At 40.8% G+C, this 26,737-nt stretch overlaps 1 protein-coding gene and 1 long non-coding RNA gene across 6 annotated transcripts in view; one reads left to right on the top strand and one right to left on the bottom strand.

Moving 5' to 3' along the window:
* The window catches only part of LPIN2 (lipin 2), a 75,876-nt gene extending 72,211 nt beyond the window's left edge, over positions 1 to 3,665 (bottom strand). Inside the window, exon 1 of one of the 2 annotated variants that reach the window (XM_079108331.1) lies at positions 3,431 to 3,665. The gene's annotated coding sequence lies outside the window, so the exon portion shown is untranslated. Of the gene's footprint in view, positions 1 to 2,885; positions 3,036 to 3,430 lie in introns of those variants that run through there. The other variant, XM_079108332.1, reaches the window with a different exon arrangement.
* The window catches only part of LOC306642543, a 47,677-nt gene continuing 23,967 nt past the window's right edge, over positions 3,028 to 26,737 (top strand). For 2 of the 4 annotated variants that reach the window (XR_013758583.1, XR_013758584.1), the window contains exons 1-2: positions 3,035 to 3,134; positions 23,494 to 23,644. This is a non-coding gene — a long non-coding RNA (uncharacterized lncRNA). Of the gene's footprint in view, positions 3,151 to 23,493; positions 23,645 to 26,737 lie in introns of all 4 variants that reach the window. The other 2 variants (XR_013758581.1, XR_013758582.1) reach the window with 2 other exon arrangements.

Genomic DNA, 26,737 nt, shown 5'->3' with positions numbered 1-26,737 from the left:
TTGACAAGTGGAATAAAGGCAAGTAGAAGAAGGAATCCACTAGCTGCCAACTTTCTAAGGTATGCTCTTCTGTGAGCCAATGTTTACCCAATAGTTCATGTTGAAAATGTATGACACCACAAATAATCACTAAATAATAAAGTTCTTGTAATTCAAAGATTACAAAAATAGGCATCACATTCCAAATGGGTTTTTAAAAGATCATGTTCTAGCATGCCTAACACACTCTTTTCTAATACACTTACACAGACTCTTCATATTTTTTACCTAAATAAACTATAAAGAATCCTAAAAGATCCCACTTCTAACAGTTATATAAACTACCCTGGCTTTGTAGAGAGGTTAAATAGAAGACAGGAAAAGGAGTTGCTGATGGAATTGTTTAGTTAGGCTTTAAATTAATCAATTCTGACTTCTTTCTTCATTTCTTAGTAACAATTTTAACATCAATCTACAAAAATCATTGAAATTTAGTATTTTAAATGGCTTTTGAGAAAAAAGATTCTAAATTGTAGTCACTGAATCAAATTAGAAAAAAAATGTTTATCATTATTTTAATCCTAAAAGTTACATGAAGGACTTTATCTTGCATTGCAGCACTGTTCATCTCCTAACCTATTCTTTTTGCTTTCCCTTCCTTCCTTTCAGACTGAGAAGCTGAGCAGGGGCAGACAGGCCCAAGTTTCAAGTGCAAATCAAGGGCAGGTTGCCACTGATACTTGGGAGATTCCTACCTACTTCATCTGTCCTTCACACCTTTGTTTTGAAAAGTATAGAACTTCACATATGTGAAGTGTTTACTGTTAGTAACTGTTATGCTAAAATAGTCAGCAAGGGAGGAAGGTGGACCCAGAAATCAGTTAAATGCTAGCAAAGCCACCAAGACAACTTCTTATCCAAATACCCTATTACCAAGATTAACCCATATTTTTACCACTCCAGCTTACAATAAAAATCTCCAAACTCTGCTAAGTTTTAGTGACATATGATAAGGTCAACTACAGGCCCTGCCTACCAACTTGTGAGTTGTTTTCACCGTAAAGGTGGCAAATGATAGAAGACTGTGGTGTCTCAGTCAGGTAATAATGACTTACTTAGTAATGAAGGATATGACAGTCAAAAACAATTTCAAAATAAAGTTCCAAACTACTGTCTATCAACCGATAGGGCATGTCAACACACACACGGTGACAGTCCCAGGGGTCTAAGCAAAAAGGATAAAAAAAGATTGGCAGACTTAAAGAAAAACTTCCTAATTGAGGTTGCTGATCACCTTAGGGAGGTGCCGAATTTACCTCCTAACAAAGAAGTTTCCAGGTAAGTGTTAAGTTATGTAGTTTGTTGTTGTTGTTGACAATGGACCTTTATTTTATTTTTTGTGGTGCTGAGAATCGAACCCAGTGCCTTGCATGTGCTAGGCAAGTGCTCTGCCACTGAGCCACAACCCCAGCCCTTAAGTTGTGTTATGTATGAGGCATAAAGAGTAGTACAGAAGTCAGCTGTTGACACATAGAACCAAGCTCTCTTTAAACTAAATATTAATACTTAAACATTGCAAAATGTTCACTGTAATGTTCATTACCTTAATCTAACCTTTGACCACCTCGAAAGTGTGGCACCACCAAGATTATTCACCTGAGGCTCACCATTAAAGAAAATTCAGTGAACTCATTCAGGAAGTGAAACCTGTTACCAGGTCCCTAGGAAGGACAAACTGCCTGCTGCTTTCTACCTCCATACAACAATCATAGGCTAAGGCTCTTCTAAAGCCTATTCTGTGCTTGGTACAGGGACTCTGGTCCCAATGCAGGGGACAGTTCAGACAGTAAACCAAAATTACAATGCAGGGTGATAAAAACCTTTACTGCTACAAGAATGTAGTAATAAAAGAAAACAAAGCTCTGCTGACTCTATTATTTGCTTCTTAATAGTGCTTTACTACAGTGTTCAAGGGTTTTCAAAAGCTTCCATTTCCAGATCCTCTGAAGCATAATGCTTCTCTGTTGATTCTCAACTGGGCCATCAAAAACTAAAACCGAAACTGTCCATTTCATTTTCAGCATTCTATGGCTAACTCTACCAGCATTTGGGCAGGATACTTGAATCTGATGTACCACAATCAACTACACAATTAGAAGGAAGAAGATGCCCACACTGTCCAACGGTCTTTCACACGTGGCTTTGTTCTTTTTATACTATGGCTGGGTCTGGCCTGAGGTGGCTGCACTTAGGCAGAATGAGGATGCTCAGGAGGACCAGCGCAACAAGGACTAAGTCACCTGCTTCTGCCCCCTGCCCTGGTGGTGGGCTTTGCCATTTCTACCTTCAGCATCGCCTGCCTCCCTTTTCATTCTTAAGGCACTGAAATCAACACCCGACTATCAGCACAAACCAATAGGGGCCACTAAATTATTGGTAAATTGTTCAAAATCAACTTTGTGTTGTCAAAACCGAAAACAGCCAGGTCAAGTTTTAACAAACAGTAACACTTAAACAGCATCACTGCTATGGGGCAAAAAGAACTTCAGCAAGGCCCGATTTAACAGCAAGGCAAGAGACTTGTTTGCAATTAAAAAAAACAAAACCGAAAAATGGGGGGGGGGGGCGGAAATAAGTAAGCTCTAAATAAAGTGTACTAAAAATTAGTTCATAGACTTTCTAAGTATTCTGAGTTCCAGTAGTTTCTGAAAGGGTTATCTTCCTGGTCCCGTTTTGCATAATTAGGTCTTCAAAACGTCATCCCGAATTGGCAAAGAGAATCATCTTAATTTGTACAGGTGATGAGTGGCGTTAAAACTTGAGAAGCCCTCGGTGTAAACTGTATCTCAACCCACTCACTACAAATTAAGATGTACCGGGTGGGGGTTGACAAGAAAACTACTCACACTGGAATCCGGTCTACAGCCTGAAGGAGGCAGCGGCGGGCAAACGAACGGCCTTAAAGAAATAACAGCAACTTGCCAGCCCTCGCTTCGCGGCGAATCACGTGCCCCAGGCGCCCCCTCCCCCAGGACCAGGACCCGGGCCAGGGCCCCGGCCAGGGGCTGGAAGGAGACGCGGCCTCCCGCGGTGCTTCCCGGGCCGCAACTCGCAGCCCGAGCCTGCCGGCCAGAGACGCCACCAAGGGCTCTCAGGTGACCATCCCCGCAGGTAGCAGGGCCCCGAATGCTTTTCAGAGTCCTCAGTCCGCTCACAGACCCCCAGCCCGTGCTGCTGCGGTGGTGGCCGGGACCGCGTCTACGTGGCGCGGTCGCGGCGAGGCGGGGACAGGGGGCGCAAGGCAGGGGGCGGCTTGGTCCGCGCCTCCCGGGAGGGTCGCGGCCTGGGGCAGGGCGGCCCCTTAGTCGACTCCTATAGGCGGACACGCGACGCCCCCCGGAGGCCGGCCCACGGCAAGGGGGCGCGAGGACCCGGCCCGTAGTCCGCTTACCTGCGGCGGCTCCGCTCCTGGCCCGCGCCGGCGCACGCGGGAGGGCGGCCGAGGAGGAGCGGGGGATGGACGCCGGCGGCGAGGACCGGCCGGGGAGGGCTGCCGAGGGGGCGGGGCCGGGGCGTCCGCCGCCGCCGCTGCCTCCGGAGCCGCCTGGGCCGCAGCCGAGCCGGGCGGCCCTCATGAATGGGACGCGGCGGCGGCGGCGGCGGCGGCGGCTGCTGCCGGGCGGGCGGCTGGCGGCGCTTAGGCCCCGCCCCAGCCACGTGACGCGCGCTCCCCCCGCCCACTCCCGGGCAGAGCTCAGCGCCCTCGCCACCAGTCTCCCGGGCTGCGGCCGCGCAGCTCCTAGTCCTGGAGGAACGGGCGGGGTTCCCTGGCCTGTGTGGGCCCCAGGCGATGTCTATTGCTTACCGCCTGGGGAACGTTACTTAAAAAAAAAAAAAGTTTCTTCTGGTCCCCATGGCAATCTTGCAGCGAGTCACGTGCCCCAATTGCAAAAAAGTGCAAAAAACGGTCCACGGCATGTTATAAAAAAGGTTATAAAATCATATAGCATAAATGCTATGAAACATGAAATCCCCTTTCGATCACTCGTCCCTCGTTTGCTTAGTTCCCCTCTCCCCCGCAAAGCCATATTACACATCTATTTCAAAATACACTTTTTAAGAAATGGATTGCCTTTACTATATATTATTGATGCCCATCATCTTAAAAGTCTCTTTTGCAGCCTATCATTGGAAGTTATGAAGGGAAGCATAAGAGTTACTTCTAACGACAGTTAATGTCTCAGAGTGTCTTTTGTGCAGGACAGTTTATATAGCTCTGAGGGTATTGAAGCGGGCAAACTTCTTGGCGGTGGACCAAGCTGCCCCACAAATTTTTTGCACAGATTCGGACTGTGTTACTGGTCTGTGCTGCAACTCAGGGAATGGGCTCCCCTCGCAAGCTACCACTTCATTTCCGCAGCTAGCTTCCTTCCACCTCGCTCTGGAATTCAACCTAGTTGTCCAACGTTAACCATGGCCCTTCGAGACATAAGTGGTTTCACTGGCGGAGCTCACTACGCATTTACACTTCACTGCTTTCACCTGGCTTCACCAGTGAAATAATATTTTTAAAAGAGAAGAACTGAAGCTCTCCCTCCATATTCAAAGCCGTCTACTCCATTATGGAGATGTAGAATTAAAAGAGAGAATTTCTGCATCAATAAAATGGAACCGACAATGCATTTCTCACAAGAGCTTTTTGAGGATTACATGTGATTCCTATAAAGCGCCTAATTTAGTATAATACCTGGAACCTGGAACATGCTGTTACTGTTTTCTAGCCTTTCTTCCATTTTCCTGGCTTAGGCTCTTCCTGTTTCTCTGCAGCTGTTCTCACTACCTCCTGCTTTGGAAGGGCAGTATTCTGCCAAGCTTCCTTCCTTCCCTTCAGCACTCAGGAAGCCTGGACATCCCCTCCTTTCCTTCATTGGTTCACATCTCTAATATTTTCCTCGTTCTCTGGTGTCTACCTAATTTACACCACCACTTAAGCAGAGTGGGGACTATTGAATGTATGTGGCATGGTGTCCCTTTACTTCCTGCCCTGATGCCTAGGAAGTGTGGGGGAGGGAGCATCCAATTTCCATCTGCTCCACTGGCCTGGAAACCCCATCCTTCCTTCACCAGTCCTCTGACCTCCCACCCTCCAGCTCCATGGTGAGGAACCTCACACTCCACTAAATGTCCCCCTTCCTCAATTCTAGATTCATCTGTTAACCTCAGCAACTTTGGCTTTTGCCACTGTTTAAAAAGGGAGAAGAAACTTTTGTTGTTCCTTGGTTCCATAGCTTCACAGTGACTCCAAATCCTTACATTGTTTGCTACATTTTTTTGATTTGGGAGCTTGTGCTTTTGTTCTATTTTGATGTTTTGTTTAAAAGTAGACATGTTGAGGGAGGGAGGGGAAGGAAGAAAACTGGGAAATGAAGTACTTGTATGAATATGTCACAATGCATTCCATTTTTATGTATAGCTATAATGCACCAACTAAAAATTAAGTAGAAGGCAGACCAATAGAGTAGAGGAAGGGATCAGGGAGAGGGAGGAAAAGAGTAGACGTGTTGTCCTATCCTGTATGTGAGAACTTGGAGGAAGCTCTTCCTCCTCTGTGAATTTACTCCAAACATCATTGATCCCTCATATGCGAGTTACTGACCTCAGCTACTGGACTTCAATACATACAAATGCAAGAATTTGACCAACACTTTGAGAGTTCTGGTTGTAGCAGGGCAAGGCCGTCCCCCTCATCTCAGAGAACCAGCATCACACACCTCTCCAACGTCCAGGACTCTGTCAGTGTCACCAGACTTCTGCTCTGGTGGTCAAGTCAGCTTCTCCTGGCAGTCCCTGCACAAGGTCCACCTCAATTTTAATTAGACATAACTTTCCCCAGGAGCTTCTTAACTGAGTAAGTGGACTTGAGTAATTTTGGAATTCACTCCCGATGTGGCTGTGGAATGTATTCCCTGCAATGTTTGTTCTTGTTATTCGTTTCCATTAAGCATTGTCGACCTGAGAGGAATTTAATAAGCCATGTGATTCGGGAAATCATATTTTAATCATCTCTTTATTTTTACCTAACATAACATTCCCTCTTGAGCTATCTACTTATCTTTCAGCTACCTGGAAGCACAGGGAAAAAAAACATTTTTTTTTTTTTTTTCACTTCTTCATAATCTTGTTCCTCCTCCCCCTGAAACTGCTCAGGCTAAAGTTACCAGTGACCTTCTGGTTGCCAAATATGAGGGGCCCCTTTCCGGTTCTGTGTCTCATGATCGCTGCAGCATAAGAAGACACTATTGACCATTGTTCCCTTCTTGAAACTCCCTCTACCTCTTATCAACAGGAACTCCTCTGAGAGCCACAGGCTTGTGCTTGGTGTCTTTAGACACCTCCAAGAGGAATGCCCAGTTTGATATCAAATTCAGACCCATCCTTAGTACTGCTGCTCCTCTTGAATCTCCCTATCCTGGCTAATGGAACCGTCACCATTTAGTCATCATTGTCAGAAACCTCAGAGGGAGTCTCATTTCCATCTACTCCCATTCTACATCCATGATATCATTTCTACACTCCAAAGTTCTCTGCAGAGTGGCTGTGTTGGCCACCTTCCAGAATACCCTCAGTTGCATAACTGTGTCCCCCTCCACACGCACACCATAATCAGGCCCTTCCATCTCTCTTGCAACCCATGAAGGTATATGGGGGCTGCTCTCTCTGCCTTCCAGCACGCCATAGTGCTAAGCACCATATGCCCTGAATTGCAGATCTACCTGTGGCATGTAGATCTCAAAGAAAAAGTCCAAATTCCCTCACAGGACATCCAGAGTGCCTTCTTTTTCCTCCAGTGTTCTCTAATGTTCCTCCTACCCTGCATGCTTCAGTCATTCCTTTTGCAAAAGGATCATTTTTCAGATATTAACTTCTGCATTTCTCTTTGCATTTACCCCCCATTTCCCCCCCTTATAAGAATGCACCCAGGCATGCTGCCTGTCTCAAGGAAGTTCATTGGTGGAGTGGAAAGCAGAAGTTGTCTGCAGGACATTACTTTCCTATCTTTTATTCCACTGAAGTATTCCTAGCACTTTTAATTTTTTAGTGTGAGACAGATCTTGCTAAATTGCCTACACTGGTCTTCAACTTGTGATCCTCAAACCTCAGCCTCCCAAGTCACTGGGACTGTAGGCCTGTACCACTATGCCTGGTCAAACATGTATTTTAAACCACCAATTCCCATCACCTTCTCTCAGTTGCCTCTACTGCCCTACCCCAGTCAGTATTTCTTTTTTCTCATTCTAACCTATTTTACAGATTACAACTATAGCACTTATTACATATATAATAGGTGCTCAATAAATACTTGATGAAAAATGAACAAGGATTTACATTTCTAGTAATATATTTGAGTTGTCTAAACCAACTTATTGAAAACACAACAAAGTACTGAGTAAAATATTAAAAATATATTCTGGAAGCATGTGTAAACTGGGAAAAAATTAAGAAATAGCACCAAAAAATTAAGAAATAGAACAGGGTAAAGGCCAGAGAGGTAAGCAGAGCCCAAAGTCAGCATTTGCCTGAAGGGCATTTGCTGAATCTAGTGGATATGAATATTGGTTTTTGCAGTCTTGAGAGTGTTATGGGGTAAAGTAAAAGATAGTATGTGCTTTAAGTGGAGTTAAAAAAATTTTTGTTGTTGTTGTAAATGAACACAATATTTTATTTATTTATTTTTATTTGATGCTGAGGATCTAACCCAGGGCCTCACACATGCTAGGCAAGCACTCTACCACTGACCCACAGCCCCAGCCCAAGTGGAGCATTTAATTGAATAAACTCTTTAATAGAATGAACCCAACAAAGGTGGAACCTCCCAAGCAAAATTTGTAGAAGGAGGAAAAAAAAAATTCTTCACAACCCCAAAAAAAGCCTCCGTAAAGTTGATCACATATGAGCCATAAAGTAAGTTTCAAAACATTTTGAAAGTTTTATAACATTAGACTTATGTTATGACCACAGTACAGCTAAGAATCAGTTCAAAACAAAATGATAATTAGAAAAGATATGTTTGGAAACTCTTGGGTAAAGGGACAGATTATTGTGGAAATGTGACAGTATTTAAATGCTATGTAAAATGCTATATATCAAATATTTGAAACTACGTATCAAAGTTTGGGAAACTAGTAATTAAAGGGAAATTTGAAGGCCTACAAGTTTAGATTATAAGGTAAACTAATTTGAAATGCAAAAAGCTTAAAAGTTAGGAAAAGAACAACAAAAGAAAGTACCCACTAAGCAAAACACCAGATTTATTAAAGACTAAAATAATACATCTCTGATAAAAAATGACCAAGGGAAAAAGACCACAATAATGTGATAAAAGGAAAACTAAAATCACATAAAATGCAGAAATCATAAGGATAAGAGAACTGTGTAAACATATTTATGCCAATTAATTTGAAAACAGTTGAAGTAGAAAAATTCCAAAATATTAAAGTTCATAAATCTGAACTAGAAAGTTAGAATAGATCCAGGACCATTCAAGAACTTAAATCTGTTATTATTTTCTCAAAGAAAAATTCACACTGAAAGAGTTTGCCAGTGATTTCTACCAAACATTCCAGTAATAACTTATCCCAACCTCATACAAGTTATTTTAAAGTATGGAAAAAGATTCTTTCTTGACTAATTTTATAAGGCTTTCACAACCTTGTGCCAAAATCTGACCAGGAGAATGTGAGAAAGAAAAATTGCAGCCCGATTTCAAAGTATAAATATAAAAAACCTGAACAAAATTTCAGCAATTTGAATCTAGCAAGATAATACATCATAAACAAATTGGTTTTATCCAAGAATGTAAGGTTTGATGAAGATGAGAAAAATCAATTAATGTAATTGGCCACATTAGAAGATTAAAGGAGAAAAATCATATGAGGATCTCAGCAGATGTATAAAGCCTTTGATAAAATTCAATATCCACTCAGATAAAATTGTAACATTCCTAGATGAGAAGAAATATTTTTCTTGATGCAAGGTATTTACAGAAACCTATAGCAAATATTACAAGTCACTATTCCTTTTAAAATGAAGCCCAAGAGAAATGTGCTGTCCTAAATAACAGGATAAGGTAAGAAATAAAATATATTCAGATTGGATTTGACCCAGTTATCCCACTCCTCAGTCTGTACCCAAAGGACTTAAAAATTAACAGCATACTACAGTGATGTAGCCACATCAATGTTTATAGCAGCTCACCTCACAATAGCCAAGTTATGGAAACAACCTTGGTGTCCTTCGATGGATGAATGGATAAAGAAAATGTGGTATATATCCACAATGGACTATTGCTCAGCCATAAAAATGAATGGAATTATGGCATTTGCCGTTAAATGGATGGAACTGGAGAATATCATGCTAAGGAAATACAACAGTCGCAAAAAAAACAAAGGCTAAATGTTCTCTATGATTTGTGGATGCTAACCCCAAACAAGGGAGATTGGGGAGGGGAATAATAGAAATCCATTGGATTAGACAAAGGGAAACATAGGGAAAGGAGGGGGGAGGGGAATAGGAAAGATAGAATTAATTGATCATAACTTTTCTAGCCTTGTATACATGACCAGGGTAACTCCACATCATGTACCACCACAAGAGTGGTATCCTCAATAGAATAAGTTATTCTCTATGTATGTACAATATATCAAAATACCTTCTATTGTCATGTATAACCAAAAAGAACAAATAAAAAATTAAAGACAATTATTTCAAATTAAAAATATATATTCAGATTGGAAAGGAAGAAATCACAATGATGTGATTGTGTAAAAATTCAAGAGAATATACACATAACCTTTTGAGATGAGTGAGAGTTCAGAATGGTACTAGATGTTAGTTGTCACACAAAGTCATTAGGATTTTTCTATATACCAGAAATAAATAGTTAAGAACAAAATTTTTTGAAAGATTCATTTAGAATGTTATCAAAAACAAGGTAATGAGGAATGAATCTAACAAAATATATGGCAGACCTGTATAAAGATCGTTTAAGTCAGCTTTCTCACTACTATGGCTAGATGACCCAACCAGCACAACTATAAAAGAGGAAAGCGTTCACAATAAAAAAAAAAAAATAAAAATCAAATAAAAAAAAAAAAAAAAAAAAAGAGGAAAGGATTATTTGAGGGCTCACAGTTTCAGAGGTCTTAGTCCACAGAAGGCCAGCTCCATTCCTCAGGCTTGAGGTGAGGCTGAACATCATGGTGGGAGAGGGTGGCAGAGGGAAGCAGCTCACGTCATGGTGATCAGAAAGCAGAGAGAGAGTCTCTACTCTCCAGATGCAAAATACATACCCTAAAGCCATGCCCCAATTCCTCCAGCAACACCCTACCCCTTCAGTTGATCCCATCAGGGATTAACTCACTGATTGGGGTAAGACTCTTTACAACCCTATCATTTCACCTCTGAAACTTCCTGCATTGTCTCACATGTGAGCTTTTGGGGGACACCTCACATCCAAACCATAACAAAGATTATTATAAAACTTCATCAAAAGGCTATGAAGCTGGGTGCGGTGGCACATGCCTGTAATCCCAGAGACTTGGGAGGCTAAGGCAGGAGGATCGAGTTCAAAGCCAGTCTCTGGCAAAAGCAAGGCCCAAAGCAACTCAGTGAGACCCTGTCTCTAAATAATATATAAAATAGGGCTGGGGATGTGGCTTAGTGGTGTTGAGTGTAATCTCCAGTACCCCTCCACCCCCAAAAAAGGCTATGAAGAACTAATTAGTTAAATGCCATATTTATAGAAAGAAAACTCATTAATTACCCGTAATTGCTCTGTAGGTTTATTTCAATTCTATTCAAAATAGAGATCTCTTCTTCGAGAGACCCTTGAACATAGAACTAAGAATTATATTCCAACAATCAAACATATCAAAACATCCTGTTGTACACTATAAATGTAACAATTTGCCAATTTTAAAAGATCATTTTTTAAAAATTACAATAGAAAGTCTAGAAACAGGTTCAACCTACATAGACATTTGGATATATGGAAGAGGTGGTAATTCAGTTCACCAGGGAAAAATAGACTTTTCGATGAATGAGGAGGAGGCCATTGATTATTCATGTGGAAAAAGTGAATTTGGGCTCCTCTCTACTCTATAACTTCAAATCAACTTTAGTGGATTGAAAAAAGAGTAAAACAATATTGAGTTGCTGTTAGCATTTCAAAGATATACTTTTTCACAGTTTACAATTTCTGAGACTGATGTTTCTTTATAGCCAAAGTCAATGTAGATTTAATGACATGGGATATAAAACTTTTAGAAGATAATATATCTTCTGTTTAAAAATTCTAGATAGGGAAGGATTTCTTAAGCAAGACACAAAAAGAACAATCTATAATGGAAAATACTGAAGTTAGGGACCTCTTTTAAAAAGACTATAAAGTAGCCAGGCTTGGTGGCACATTGCCTGTAATCCCAGTGGCTCAGGAGGCTGAGGCAGGAGTATTGAAAGTTCAAAGCCAGCCTCAGCAAATTAGTGAGGCCCTAAGCATCTTAGTGAGATCCTATCTCAAGATAAAAAGTAAAAAGAGGCTGGGAATGTGGCTCGGTGGTTAAGGGCCCCTGGGTTTAATTCCAAATATCCAAAATGAAAAAAAAAGTTGAATGAATATACACATACACAAAGATCCAGTAATTCAAAGATCTAGTAATTCCCAAATTAGATATATGCCCTCAGGAAATTCTTGTGCAATTGCTTTCAAAGACACCTGTAAGAATGTAGGAGCATGCTCATGATTGCAAACAGCAGGAAACAAATGTCCACCACTGGTGGGGTGGATAAACTGTTCTACAGTGAAGTACTACCCACTTGCAACAGTGGAGACGAATATCACAAATAAAATCTTAAAGCATCATCAAAAGACTAAAGTGTCGTTCTAATTATTCTATTCCATAAATGATATATTATTTAAGGATAAAATTATAGATAATAAAAAACCATTAAGAAAAACAAAGAAATAAGTAATAGCCTCTTCAGGAAAGGACTGACTTTGAGAGACAGGGAGACTGGTACAATCAGGGATGGGTGTGTGGAATATCTAGGGGAGGTTCATGTGACATTTCTAGGCCTGTGTTTCTTGGCCTAAAGAGGTGTCTGTGTGTATCTATATTGCACAACAAAAATTAAGAAAAATGAAGGACAGGGGAAAATGAATTAATAAATGAATATATGTGTGCATTTAAAAAAAAATCTTAAGCTTTGTAAGTTTCCCTTCATCATTTATTAGACAAATTCGGTATGTCTTAGAGTTTCCGCCACATACTGGGTGAGGGATGGCATCTTTTCAGCAGGGCATTACGGTTTGTTTGGTAATAAATCTTTCTAAAGGATGAGGAAGCAACAGTTATGTAAAACGGGTCAGAAGTGCGAAAAGAAATAGCCGAAGCATGAAAGCTCCCCTAATAAGTCACTCGTGACAGGCGATCGCCAACTCATTCAGTTTAGGTTTGTGTGTGTGTGTGTGTGGGGGGTCACGCTTGGTGCTGGGGATCTAATCCAGGGTACCACACATCCTACACAGTGGCTGCACCAGTGACCTACACCCTCGCCTCGTTTGCTCTTTTGAATCAGTGGCTATAATTTCTAGTCCTGGGAACAAAGCCTCTGCCAGTCATTCAATGTACTTTTTTTCTTTTTTTTTTTTTTTTTTTTTTTTGCTTTTCACTAGTTATGTGTCGCCAGCTCATAAAATTAAAGTCCTCGAAGACCAATGTGTCTGAACTGTCCCTGGAGCTGAAATCCCCTCTGGAGTATCATCCTCTAGTCTGCTGGAGTGCCTCCGATCACGGCAGTTCATCCTGTTTGGGACAGCTCATCCCTTGAGTAGCAATTAGGACTGCTGCCTGACCTACGCATGGGAGACTTTGCTGAGGTCACCCAAAGTCATCTAGGAGCCCAGGTCCCTCCGCAAAGCATCATCCTGTGGGAGTATCCGTCAAAGAAGGATCTGATTATCAGCCCCTGAGGTTTTTCTGCTTTTTTGGTAGCACTAAGACCTTATCAGCATGTATTTTACATTGTAACCAAGCAAATAATGATACTAATAATAATTTTAGAAGCTGTGGAGGGAAGGAGAGATTTGAAAAGTCCCCTCCTCAGGAGTCTTCCCACAGCAGGTTTTAAAGGCTTCAGCAACCCAGCTGTTGTATAGCCATGATTCTGAGACCTGCCTGGAAAACTTCAACGTGGGAATATTAACTTTACTGTGCTTCCAGATGGCTTGTTTCAGCAGCCGCTGTCTTAATTTCTTTTCAAAATAGCCATTAATTTGAATGGAATGTCTGGAATATGGAAACTGTTCCTAAGAATGTGTCGCTAGGGCTGGGGTTGTGGCTCAGTGGTAGAGTGCTTGCCTGGCATGTGTGAGGCACTGGGTTCGATTCTCAGCACCACATATCAATAAATGAATAAAGGTTAAAAAAAAAAAGAACTGGATTTGTTGTTTATGACTGCTATGTACCTTGGAGGAAATCCAATAAAAATCTTAAAAAAAAAAAAATGTGTTGCTAGAGGATGTCTGGTCTCTTTTTCATTTATATATATATTGAACTCAGGGGTACTTTACCTCTGAGCTACATTCCCAGCCCTTTTTCTTTTTCATTTTGAGACAGGGTCCGTCCCGCCAAGTTGCTTAGAGCCTCACTAAGTTGCCGAGGCTGCCCTTGAATTTGTGATCCTCCTGCCTTTGCCTCCAGAGTCACTGGGATTAGAGTGTGCGACTGTGCACAACCTGTCTGGTCTCATTAAATTCTTCAAAACCAACTCCAACTCTTCCCCCAGCCCTTTCTTCCTCCTCAGTTTTTTGGAGGTTGGTTTAGATAACAGCCCTTGCCAAAGTGTACACTCTGCACATCAGGAAAAGGAAATCTTTCTAGGGAAGCAATTCCATTTCAGCAGTGATTAATGATTTCCTCATGTCTTCGCTCTTTCCCGGTTCGCTCCCCATGTTCTCCCTCATGAAAGCTCTTCTAACAAGACCAATTTTCTTGGCAACACAACATATTTTTCTTTCTCTCCCTCTCCTTCGTATTTCTCTATGTGGTTTAGGGTCATTAGACAAATTTCTTCTAAATGTTACAAAAGTTGGGAGAAATTCTATGGCTTTGTAGATTATTTTCTACTTGGTTAGGCTTTTAGTGTTCTTGCTAAGAGCTTCTTCTGTCATTAAGTAATAATCCCCAGGATATATGAAATAAATATGTAATAATTTTACAAGGCCACGTAGTTATTAATTAGCTGAGCCTTGGAGCATTCCCTAGAGCTAGTTAACTACCGTGTACCCTCCACAAACTTCTATGAGGACAGAAGCCACCTTTGAGCCCAGGGATGACCCACCTAGTGAATGTTAACTTCCGGGTGGAGAAGAACATAGAACAAAAAGGAAAGGTACAGCCAGGATGGGGATTCTGAAGTGTGCCCTTGTTGGGACATCTGCTGTCCTCAACCCTCCTTCCCCCTTGGCCAAACGCTCCACACCCACCCTGTCCTCCCTTCCCAAACACAACACGAATGATACGGAGACTCTGTTTGAGCCCAGAAGGGAAGATAAAGGCAAAGTACAAAGAGAGGAGTGACAGGAGGAAAGTGATAAGCAGCCCAGGCCTTGCAGGGAATCAGGAAGTGACTTTTCTCGTGTCCCACAGCCCTGCGAGCAGGAAAGAAAGCAGTTTGGGGCTGAGGGTATAAAATCTTCCCCTAGACTGATGTTATCAACACCAAATAACCACCTTTCTCTCCGAACTTTACCTTTACTGAGTTTTGGGGGAATTTTCCTGTGATCCTGTACTAGAAAACACAGCTCTGGGTGTCTGTGGTCTGGAAGCAGATGCAGCCTGGAATGGAAGCTTTTGAAATGGTCTTATTAGATACTAACAGAAATTCAAACTGGGAATGTGTAATCTACAACGGAAGCTGTCTGTGGTCCTGCTTTCAGATTTGAATCTAAATTTAGATCAGGGTATGGAAGAGTGTTCACAGGCCCGAAAAGCTTTTCCTGCTGGGCTGACTTCTCTTTACTTCTTCCATTTTTAGCCTCCTTGAGGAAATTTTATGTTGCTCTTGTTTTTGTTTTGGAGATAGAAGGCTGCTAAGAAGTCAGCTCCCTGGCTTTGGAGAATTTTATCAGCTCATTTCGGAATTGAATTCAGTGAAACTTCATGACAGTGTTTACTAAAAAAAAAAAAAATTTAACATATCACTGTTACAAAGTAGGATCTGAAGGATGTTTGTTTGACTTAATTGATTTAGTTAAGAGCCAACCATTGCCAAATGTTAAGTCTCTCAATAGAGATCAATGCTCTGGACTTTTGAATGCCTGGGATAGTTTTTCTTGTTCTCTTCCTCCTCCTTGTCCTCCTTGTTTTTTGACATAGGGTCTCACTCAGTCAGGCTGACCTCAAACTTAGAGGAGCCTCCTGCTTCAGATTACAGTTGTGTGCCACCATACCAGACTACGCCTGAGCTAGTTTGAAGAGAAAACCCAGCAACCTAGAGACATTCACAATGTCACTGTCACTTGCACCCTCTCCTCACACCACTTGGTTTGGGGACACATACCATTTCCTTGAGCTCCACTATTTCCTCCCACCCAACTTTGTTCAAGTCGATTCTTTCTTCTGAAATGTTCTCCTGCTCCCTTAATTGCACTTACTCTTCCTGGTTCTATGTAAGTGCTGCCTCTCCTAAAATCTTTCCTAATCTTGTCGACTAGATGAAAATTTCCCTTTCATTTTGTTTAATGGCAGAACAGTTTATTTATATCTCTCATAAGGCTCTGCATTGGGATTCTCTATATGTAAATCCTCTCTCCCTTCTAGATTATTAGACACTTTACTGCCTGATGCATGGCTAACATGTTACGATTTCTTCAAGAGTACCTAGCCCTGTGTCTAACACACTGTAGAAGCTCAATAATTATTTGATGCACACACAGATGAATATGATCCTAATTAAGTAAGAGCAAAGCTGGACCTATTCAGTGGGTAGACAGGCCATAAAAGCTATGTCCAATGGGAAGAAAGTTGTAATGAGGCTGAGCATGGTGGCGCGTGCCTGTAATCCCAGTGGCTTGGGAGGCTGAGTTAGAAGGATTGCAGGTTCAAAACTAGCCTCAGCAACTTAGTGAAGTCCTAGCAACTTGGACTCTGTCTCAAAATAAAAAATAAAAAGGGCTGGGGGTGTGGTTCAGTGATTAAGCACCCCTGGGTTCAATCACTGGTACCAAAAAAAAAAAAACAAAAAAAAAGATAAACGTCCTAATGATAGAAGCAGTGCTTTAGCCCTGTCCCCAGCCAGCTAGATTCCAGGGTCTTTGCTGCCAATGATCTCCACCCTTGTTTTCCACCTCTTCCCTCTGCATACCACCAAACCCATCTCCTAGTTACCACTGAAAAACATCATGTTCATTCCCAGCCTTACTCTACCAGTTTGTTTCCTGTTATCAGTGTGCCATGAAGAAAGGGCGGTGCATTAAGTTCCTCATCTCCCAGCCATTAGCTAGGCAATCTGCTTGGTCTCTCAGGACCTTTGACTCCTCTCTGTAAGACGAGTTCTTGGATTACCAACTATCTAAAGCCCTTGATGGTTAAGACCTTCCACAATGCTAATCTCTCCAATCTTGGAACTTCCAGAACATGTACTGTTGTGATCATTCACTTGGACCAATTCTATACTAACCTGCTGGGTTTTTTTTATGTGTACATATCTAGTTCATCCAACTCATTTGTAACTCCCTTGAGGTCCAAATTTGTCTTTTAATTCTTGGCAACCTTGTTTTTAGAAATTTTGGGCCCTCTTCCCTGATATTGCTTCAAAGATGCTGCTGCTGCTACTAACACCCTTTGTACATCTGGCCTATTGTCAGGAAAGGAAGGGTCACATACTGACACAGACAACCCTGGGATCTGCCCCTTATTTGCTTGTGCCTTTGTAGTAATTCCTTTTTTTTTTTTTTTTTTTCCAGTTTTATATGGAGAAGGTAATACCAATACTGGCAAGTGTATTGATAGGCTAACTTATCTTCATTTCTAACCCCCTTCTCTCTTGTCTTCCACTCCTGTAAGCTATACAAAGTAAAACGTTGTGTTCCCATTTCTTTGGCAGCTAAAATTGGCAATAGGACATAGACATAAATGGAAGTCAGTGCATGTCGTTGCTTCTCTGTGTGCATTTATTCTGTCTGTACCACGTATATAATGGCTAGAGTCATAGAAACTGTTTTATGACCACGAAGGAACAAGCAGAAAATGAGACGACATACTCAGGTTGACAGAGCTGAAATAGAGGGAAACTAGGGCCTTGACAGCATCACTGAGAAGCTCTCCCAGCTCTGGACTCATTTATTTATTTTTAGAAAAAATTTTTATTTGTTCTAATTAGTCATGCATGACAGTAGAATGCATTTATACATTTGATAGATCATATATAAATGGAGTATAATTTCTCATTTTTCTGATTGTACATATTGTAGGATCACATCAGTCATGCAGTCACACATGTTCATGAGGTAATAATGTTTGTTTCACTCTACTATCCTTCCTTCCCCCACTCCTCTTCCCCTCCCTTCACTCCCCTCTACCTAATATAAAGTAACTCTATTCTTCCCTAACCACCCCCCCCACCACTTATGAATTAGCATCCTCATATCAGAGAAAACATTTGCCTTTGGTTTTTTGGGTTTGTCTTATTTCACTTAGCATGATATTCTCTAACTCCATCCATTTATCATCAAATGCCATAATTTCATTCTTCTTTAAAGTTAGTAATATTCCATTGTACGTATATACCACATTTTCTTTATCTATTCATTTGTTGAAGGACTCCTAGGTTGTTCCATAGTTTAGCTATTGTGACTTGAGCTGCTATAAACATTGATGTGGCTGTGTCACTGTAGTATGCTGACTTTTTTTTTTTATATTTTTTAGATGTTGATAGACCTTTATTTTATTCATTTCTTTACATGTGGTGCTGAGAATCGAACCCAGTGCTTCACACATGCTAGGCAAGCACCCTACCACTGAGCCACAACCCCAGCCCATGCTGACTTTTTATATGAGAAAAATACTCCCTTTCCCCATCTATTTAAGCTACTCTCATTGAGGTTTCTGTTACTTGCAGCCAAATGTATTTCTAATAGGCACACCGTTTCACAGGCTTGTTATAAGTGTAAGTGACATAACACAAATCACTTGGCATCTCATATAGTAGGCCCCCCACAGAAGCCTGTTGTTGTCAATTATCATTCTAAGTATGCCTCCATTACCATCTCCTTTTGCTGGTCCCATCCTTCAGCACCTGAGCTTCACAAGGGAGGAAATACAAGAGCTAATCATCTTTTTTTTCATCAACCTATGAATACCTGAGGAAATACAACCATATTTCAAAGAAGCCATCATAGGAAACATCTTTTTAAAAAGCAAGAGAACTAGAACACTGAGCTAAGAGGTGGCTTTCCCCGTTCTACCCTTGTCCTCTGTGCGCACCGGGCAAACCCAAGTTTAAGTTACAGTCCCTGGGGCCTTACCTTGCCTCTTCAGGTACACAGGTCAGATCATTACAGAATGCTCTTCCCCAGTTCTTCACGTGCTGGTCCACTCTCAGGCTTTAGCCTTCAGCCTTCATTACAAGTAGCCCCTCCCAGAGAGACCTTCCTCTACGACCTTTCCTAATGCTGTTTCCTCCTTGTGGCCATCCTTTTTATTTTCTTCTGGAATTGTTTGTTTCTTATTTGTTTTGCCTCCAAAGATATGCACTTCATTAGAACAGGAGCTTGTTTGTTCAGTTCATCATTGTACCCCAACTACACGGCGTAATGCCTGGTACTTCGTAGGTGCTCAGTAAACATTTGTGAGTGCAAAAACCAAAATTCTAAAGCCTCAGTGAAGTTTTACGTGTAGGCTAAAATCTATGCTGATTAAACAGAATAAAGCAGTGGCCTTATTTGGCCTTCTTATATGTAAGAAGATCCTTTTGTTTTATAAAAAATATTCAAGCTAGGTTTCAAAAAAGAATTTCACTTTCAAAAATTCCTTTTTTATTTAAATTTTCAGGAACATGCCAGCAGTATTACACAGTGAAGTACAGTGGAATCTTTCATACACATGAAGTATTTAATTTTCAGCAATCATTAATGATGCTGTCTTCCAAATTGTATGCACTTCTAATTAAATGTTTCCTGTCTTGTTTCATTGGGAGAAGCCATAAAATGGCAGGGCCGATCAATAAGCAGCAGTAATGTTTCTTTGAAACTTAGCATCATAAATCTTCTTGGCTTTAGAGAGCCATATGTGTGTGGAACTTTAGGTCTGTTGTGTTTAGTGGCTATGATTTACTGTTGGCAAAATGTTAGAGTGGGGCTGGAGCTGGGGCTCAGCAGCAGAGTACTTGTCTAGCATGTGCGAGGCGCTGGGTTTGATCCTCAGCATCACGGAAACAAAATAAAGGCATTCTGTCCACCTACAACTACAAAAAAATCTTTTTAAATGTTTGAGGATAGTAAATGTAGCAAGGAAAGCACAAAGTCAAGAGGTCCCCAGGATGTACGTTTATGAATGGGGCACATACTTGTGTGTTAAAACATAAAATTGGCTCATTTCAACCTTGCATCACCTTTAAGGAGAGCTGGGTTGCAACATTTGGAGAAGATTGAAATAGTAATTGCAAGAGTCATGGGAAAATTTTAATCCACATTTCTCAAGGGGGCAAGCAATACATCTATTTAAAGAAAATTGGAACTGAATTTCTAGAAGCCCTTTAAGGAGGCAAGATAAACAACATGAAATAATATATTGGAAATATGCAATCAAATTAAAGCTTAAAAAGGTGTTAGTTATTAAATCCCCAATTAAATAAGAGAAAACATTAAGGAAGATTTCCTAAATATCCAGAACCTGGAATTTTGAAATTTGGACACGTGATAGAAATTGTATTTTATTTTTTAAAAATATTTTTTAGTTGTTGATGGACCTTTATTTATTAATATATGGTGCTGAGGATCAAACCCAATGCCTCACAGGTGCTAGACAAGCACTCTACCACTGAGCTACAACCCCAGTCAGCTATTTTACATTTACAATTGTATGAAGAATAAAATTAACTAATGATTACAATAATATATACTATAGAAATTTCTAGGAGTTCAAATAAACCAATCTAAAAACTGATTTATGATGTATATTTGTGAGTTGAACATATTTTATCTTTTTAGTCTATCATAGAAATACAATCTTCAATGGTAGGCCCCAGTAAATAGTCATTCACTGGTTAATCCTTACATCAATCCAATTAAGTCAGCAGGTTCATTTCCTTTCAATATATACTGATGCAGAAATAGCAATTAACTGAGCAAGTTGTATAACTTGCCCAAAGAGAGTCAGCTAATCATGGTGGAACTGGCGGGGAACAGAGCGTAAAGCCCTGATTCACTGTGTAGCCATTCCTAGTTGTGAAATCTCTTTTTCCTGTTGACCTTGTTAGCTTAACCAACACACACTGAGCACCTACGAGGGTGCTAAACATGGCACAAAGTGGAGAGAAATAAGGCACAGGCTTCTTTGGCTTTCCTATCAAGACTCAGAAAGTAGGGTCTTCTCTGAACATAAGAAAGGGAGTCTGGATATTGGGTACCAACCAAAGGAAAAGAGGCCCAATGAAGGACTGAAACTTTGAGTGGAGGTCATAGAGTGAAGGGGAAAACATTTTTCTTCCAAAAAATTCCTCTTTATTAGACTTAATGCTAAATTTATGCTAGTTCTAGCTATCAACTAAGCTAATTTTTTTTTTTTTTTGGTACTGGGGATTGAACTCAGGAGCACTAGACCACTGAGCCACATCCCCAGCACTATCCTCCTGTCTCAGCCTCCTGAGCTGCTGGGATTGCAGGTGTGCACCACCGCACCCAGCAACTAAGCTAATTTTGATCTCTATCTCAAGTCATGCTGTTTAACATTTCATGTTTGGACTTTTTGCAAATAACTTGTAAAAGAAATTGATTTTTTTTAACATGGTGACAAGGAATGTTTAAATATGTATTAATATGAGACTGGGGATGTAGCTCAGTGGTTCAGTACTTGCTTAGTATATGCAAGGCCTGAATTTGATCCCCACCTCACCCCCATGCACACCATGGCCTATAACATCACACATTTACCTAATATTTCCCCTAAGTACTCAAATGAGTATAACCTCTAACCTTTGTGACTTCTCAGAGTGTCTATCATTGATTGGATTAAAAAATAGCAAACACATAGTCTTAATAAGTGCTTTACATGTATATTAACTCAATCCTCATAACAACCATGATACAGATAAAGAATTGATGCTCAAGAGATCAAGTCATTCACTTAAGGTCTTACAGCTCACAAGTGGCAGTTGTCACTTGAGATATGCCCAACTTCATATGATGACTTTGCAAAATCTAGTTTTTTCTCTTACATTGGTTTTTGCTGATTCATTAAAATATTATAAACCAAGGAAACGCGGTCAACTCAATCTTTAGAAATACAGAAATAGGAAACTATTTTTTCTTTTTTCCTGGTACCAGGGATTGAACCCTGGGGTGCTTACCCAACTGAGCCACATCCCCAGCCCTTTTTATTTTTTATTTTGAGGCAAGGTTTCTCTAAATTGCTGAAATCTGGCCTTGAACTTGCAATTCTCCTGCCCCAGACTCCCAAGTCACTAGGATTACAGGCATGCACCACTGCACCTGGCTAGAAATAAGAAACTTAATGTCTACACTAATCAGAACTCATTAAAAAATGCAAAAGAGAAAAAAATCTTTTTAAAATGTCTAAGGTCCAAGAGGGACATTACTAAGACACCCAATGTTCTTCACCTTTCAACCATAAAGGTAATTATTAATGTCTTGGTAGGCAGTAGTCTAGACTGGTGGGGCTTTTTTTAAGCTTTTTTTTTTTTTTTTTTTTAAGAAATTTCTTGTCTATTTTTAACATCTAAATGTTATTCTCAATAATACGGTACAATAACAAAACTAACTGACAGGACAAAAACGAACACAAAGGAACCCTCCAAATCTGAATTTAAAGTAAGACAAACAGCATGGAGCTTTTATAACAAACATTATCAGATCATCTCTGAGCATCTATTCCAGCAGTCTGTAAATCACAAACACTAGAGAGGCTAATCAAGTCAAACTGTGTTCACCACACCATAAAGCAACCATTCCGAAGCATTAATTTTATTTCCTTCTTGCTCTTCATTTCATCTGACATTGTTGTCTGAAGTTTCCTTCCATGAATTGTATTTCTGCGTGTCCCTGTGTAGTCTTCATTTGTTGCTTGGCTTTTTCTTATTCTTAATAATCTTCCACTTGATTTTCCACAGACCTTTGCTACTCAGTTCTTGCTTTGTTGAATTCTAGTCATCCGTGATATGAAGCCTCCCTCCCCACCCCCTGAGGGTTGAATCTGAGTCATATGGAAAGATGCTCTTTTTGAGAACTGGCAAGTGAGGTGACTTCTATGTCAGAGTATTTGGGTGTTGTCCTCACTACTGCTCACTAGTGACCATTTGGCTCTGTAGGGTCAGCATGGCTGGAATCCTGAAATATCCTGCTCCTCTAAGATATGGTCCATATTATGGACCCCTGATCTGACTTTTAGGGGCCTTGTTTAAAATATAATGTGTTTTTCAAAAGTGATTAGTATTTTACACTAGGAATCCCATTGCTCAGCTTGGAAGACACTAAGGGAATGAGCACAGGACAGGGATGTGTCAAGGGGGTGGTTCTTGGGAGAGGTAGGCTGTCATGGCAGACAAGACACAAGTGAGCATCAAAGCCCTTTGGGCCAGAGGTTTTGTCAACCAGGAATCTGCCATAGGTTAGTGGGCTTTAGGTGGGATGCACAAAAGGAAGACGTGGAATATCCCATGGGAGAATGAAGCTAATTCCCTGCTTAATAAAAAACTGCTCTGGGGCTAACTTGGATTCTGCATTGAGAGTTGTTACTGTTGGTGAAATGAATTGAAATGCTCTCCACCTGCTTTCCCACCAAAAGCTAGATGAACATTGGAGCAGATAGAAATGCTTACTGCTCTGACTTAACTATTACACATTGTATCAAATTATCATACTATGCCCCACAAAGATGTACAAGCACTGCTTCAATTAAAAACAAAACAAAACCAAAAACAAAATCTAGAAAGGTAGGATAAGACTCTTTTCACAGAGAAACTTTTTTCTTATGTAAAATGAATAGAAAACTTCATTACACAACTCATGACTTTCATTATCCCCATAAAAATACTGTCCTATATACTGATGTACCTAAAGCTTAACTCCAGTTGTCACAACAAACCAAAATAAAGAAAAAAAGACTTGAAAACATATTTTATAGACAGCTGCCATCTGTTTCTGAGAAACCATGAAAGTTCCCTCAAGAACAAGACACTCGTCCTGATTCTTATCCACTATTTTGTTCCTTCCCGCAGTTCATCTGTGCCTTCCGAGGGGAGGCCTTACCTCAGCACAGATGATGGTGCTTACAGAAACACAGAACGGTAATGGGAATTTGAATTTTTCCAAGGAAATATAGCAGAGGAATTCCTTAGATGTCTGCAGAACACTCATTGTCATCAAAAGGTTTGTGGGTTCTCTCCTCCTACCCCGCGGTGCTGGGGGTCAAGCCCAGGCCTCACGCATGCTAGGCAAGCACTCTGCCACTGGGCTACATCCCAGGCCGTATGCATTTTCTTAATACTCATATAGGAACTCACAAGTTCATCCAACAAAAGCAGTCTCCTCTTTTTGCCTAGGCTTTAAGAGGCCACCACTTCGGTGCAGCTGGGATAAATAATAGCTTGGGTAGAGGTGTGGAGAGAGCTGGGCTCTGCTCTTTCCTTACACACTTGCCACATGCCCTCCATTGCTTGATGAATTTTACCTCCTTCAGCCTCAGTGTGCTCATCTATACAATGGGGACAGTAACCTAGACACGAAATGTTTCTTTGAGCTGTACATATTATTTTGTGTGTGGCCCAACCAGAAAGCATTTCAAACTTATTTCATACAAAAATGAAACAGTTGCAGTAAAATTTTTTAGGCAATTCGAGTAAGAAGATTCTCACAAATATGAATTCCTGATTCCATACACTTCTAATGCTACCTGTATCACAAGAGGGGAACAGAGGTCCTTTCCATTTTCATAATATATTTCAATTTGCCCTTTGAAAAGTGAACCACAGGAAAATGAGGCAGAAGTTAAAGGGCAGGAATATGCGACAGGAAAGCCCTTTATCACATGCCTATGATGTGCTAAGCACCCTTAGGCATTTTTTTCTCTTGTTCTATAAAAAGAATTAAATTGATTTTTAACTGAAACATAAAAACATAAAAATGATACATATTTGTAGGCACCATGTAATATTTTGACCTGTAATCCCAGCCACTCAGGAAGATGAGGCCCGAAGATCACAAGTTCGAGGTCAGCCTGGGTGACTTCATGAGACTGTGTTTCAAAATAAAGAAGAATAAGTTCTGGGGATGTAGCTCAGTGAGAGTGATTTCCTGGCATGTGTGGTCCTGGGTTCAATTCCCAGTACTGAAAAAACAAAACAAAACAAAACAAAACAAACCACTGCCCTTGCAACACACACACACACACACACACACACACACACACACACACACACATTTCTTTATGGAGAAAACATTTAAAATCCTTTCTTCTAGCTTTTTGAAATATCCAATACATTATTGTTATCTATAATCACCCTACTGTACAATAGCACACCGCAGGTTACTCGTGTCTAATTGAAATTTAGTAACTGTCAATTAACCTTTCACCACCCTCCCTCCCTCCCTCACAGGCACTTTTGAAAATGAACTCGAGGACAGGGTTTGTGGTTCAGTGGTAAAGTGCTTGCCTGGCATATGTGAGGTAGTGGGTTCAAGTCTTGGCACCGCATATAAATAAATAAATGAAAAATAAAGGACCACTGACAACTAAAAATTTTTCTTAAAAATGAATGAAATTGATTGATCCTTGGGAAATCTCTGTGTGGGAAGCTGTGTAGTGTCCTTATTCCCATTTTACAGGTGACTAAGGTAGAGCTCTAACCTTCACACGGTCAGAAAGTGGTAGGTTTGAATCCCATCTGGCTGGCTCCGTGGTTCTGCTACTGGACTGTGTCTGACTTGGCTGATCAAAATGTTCCTAAACAGGAAGAACCATAACTGGGTCACCAGGGGAGCAAAGTTGATACACACAAAGGACTTCTTTTTTTCTAAATGGCTTTTGATCAGCCACACTGTAAGCATAAGATAGAGAACTTTGGACTGCATGTGAGAAGACTCACCTTAGCCATGTGACTAAGATTCCAACTACATTGTCGTATTTAATAAGGGATAATCTGATGTAAGAAGTCCTTATAGGTCACCATCTGTTACGGTCAGGAGCTGTGGGTCCAGATTTTTGGTCTAGCCTGGTGACTACTCTATAAATTATTTTCTGTGCTTTCTTCATTTGCAAGAGCTGGGAAACTTATTTGGGAGAGAGGCAGTTATGGTGTTATTCATCCTCATTGAAAGAATTTGAAATATATCTATGGCACAGAGGTCAGTGTTTCTGTTCTGGCTTTCTTTGTGCAGCTGTTTTAACACTAATAGCTTTGCCTAGAATTTCTCATGCCCCCGAATTAGACTGTTACCAAATCTTCCGTTGTGGAAAAGTAGTCAGTGAATTTCAGAATAACAGACTTCAAAAGTCTGAGGATTAGCAACAGGTCTGGTCTAGTTCCTGCTTGCTGAAATGGGTAAACTGTGCAGATGGGCCACCCACAGATGGCCCAGGGGTTGGGTTCAGCGGGGAGAAGTATTTACTCAAGATTGTCTGAGCAAGGAACATATCCTGGTGGAATGGAGCCAAGACCTAGATGGGCTACCCTGAGCTCCCTGGGAGGGGGTCCCCAGAGGACCAGCAGTTGGGTGGGAAATGCCAAGCTAGATTGAGCTGGGCTGCACCCCTTCTGGCATGCTCGTGGGGGTGTTTATTGCAAGCCAGATGAGGGTAGAGAAATGAAGGCTAACAGGAACTGTCCTGGGTCTGCCCAGGCTTTGGGAAAATGAATGAGACAGATTATGTGATGAGGCCAAGGGAGGCTGACAGGAGGCAGAAGTCACACTTCCTATCTGAAAAAGTCTTTATGTTCCTAATAAACGTACAGCCATACAAAAAGCCAGACAGATCCCGACCATGGTTTGGTTTGCATTCAGTTCTGTAAACATGCACTAAAATTCTGTGCTTTGCAAAACACTGTGCTAAATGCAAAGAGGTGGAGTTAAATAAACCTAATAAAGTATGTAAAGAAAAGACAGAAAGGTAAATAGCACTGTTGGGGGACATAGGAGAAGGAAGCCTCTGTGCATGGTATTCTCTTCAGCTGCCCGCTTGACCCCAGCCTGCTTGTCTGTATTCACTGCCAAGCAGGCACTTTCTCTGCATTTTGTGTCTAACACTCAGTCCCCCCCTTATCTAAGGTTTAGCTTTCCCAGGTTTCAGTTACCCATGGTCATCTGAGGTCCAAAAATATTAAATGGAAAATTCCAGAGATGCACAATTCATATGTGTTAAATAACTTTTATTATGGTATATTATAATTTTTCTATTTTATTATTGGTTATGGCTGTCAATCTCTTACTGTTTTAATTATAGCTTAGATTCTACCATAGATATGT

This window comes from Sciurus vulgaris (assembly GCF_902686455.1).
Source record: "Sciurus vulgaris genome assembly, chromosome: 13".
Lineage (NCBI taxonomy): Eukaryota > Metazoa > Chordata > Mammalia > Rodentia > Sciuridae > Sciurus > Sciurus vulgaris.
This window is presented reverse-complemented; position numbering and strand designations above follow the sequence as displayed.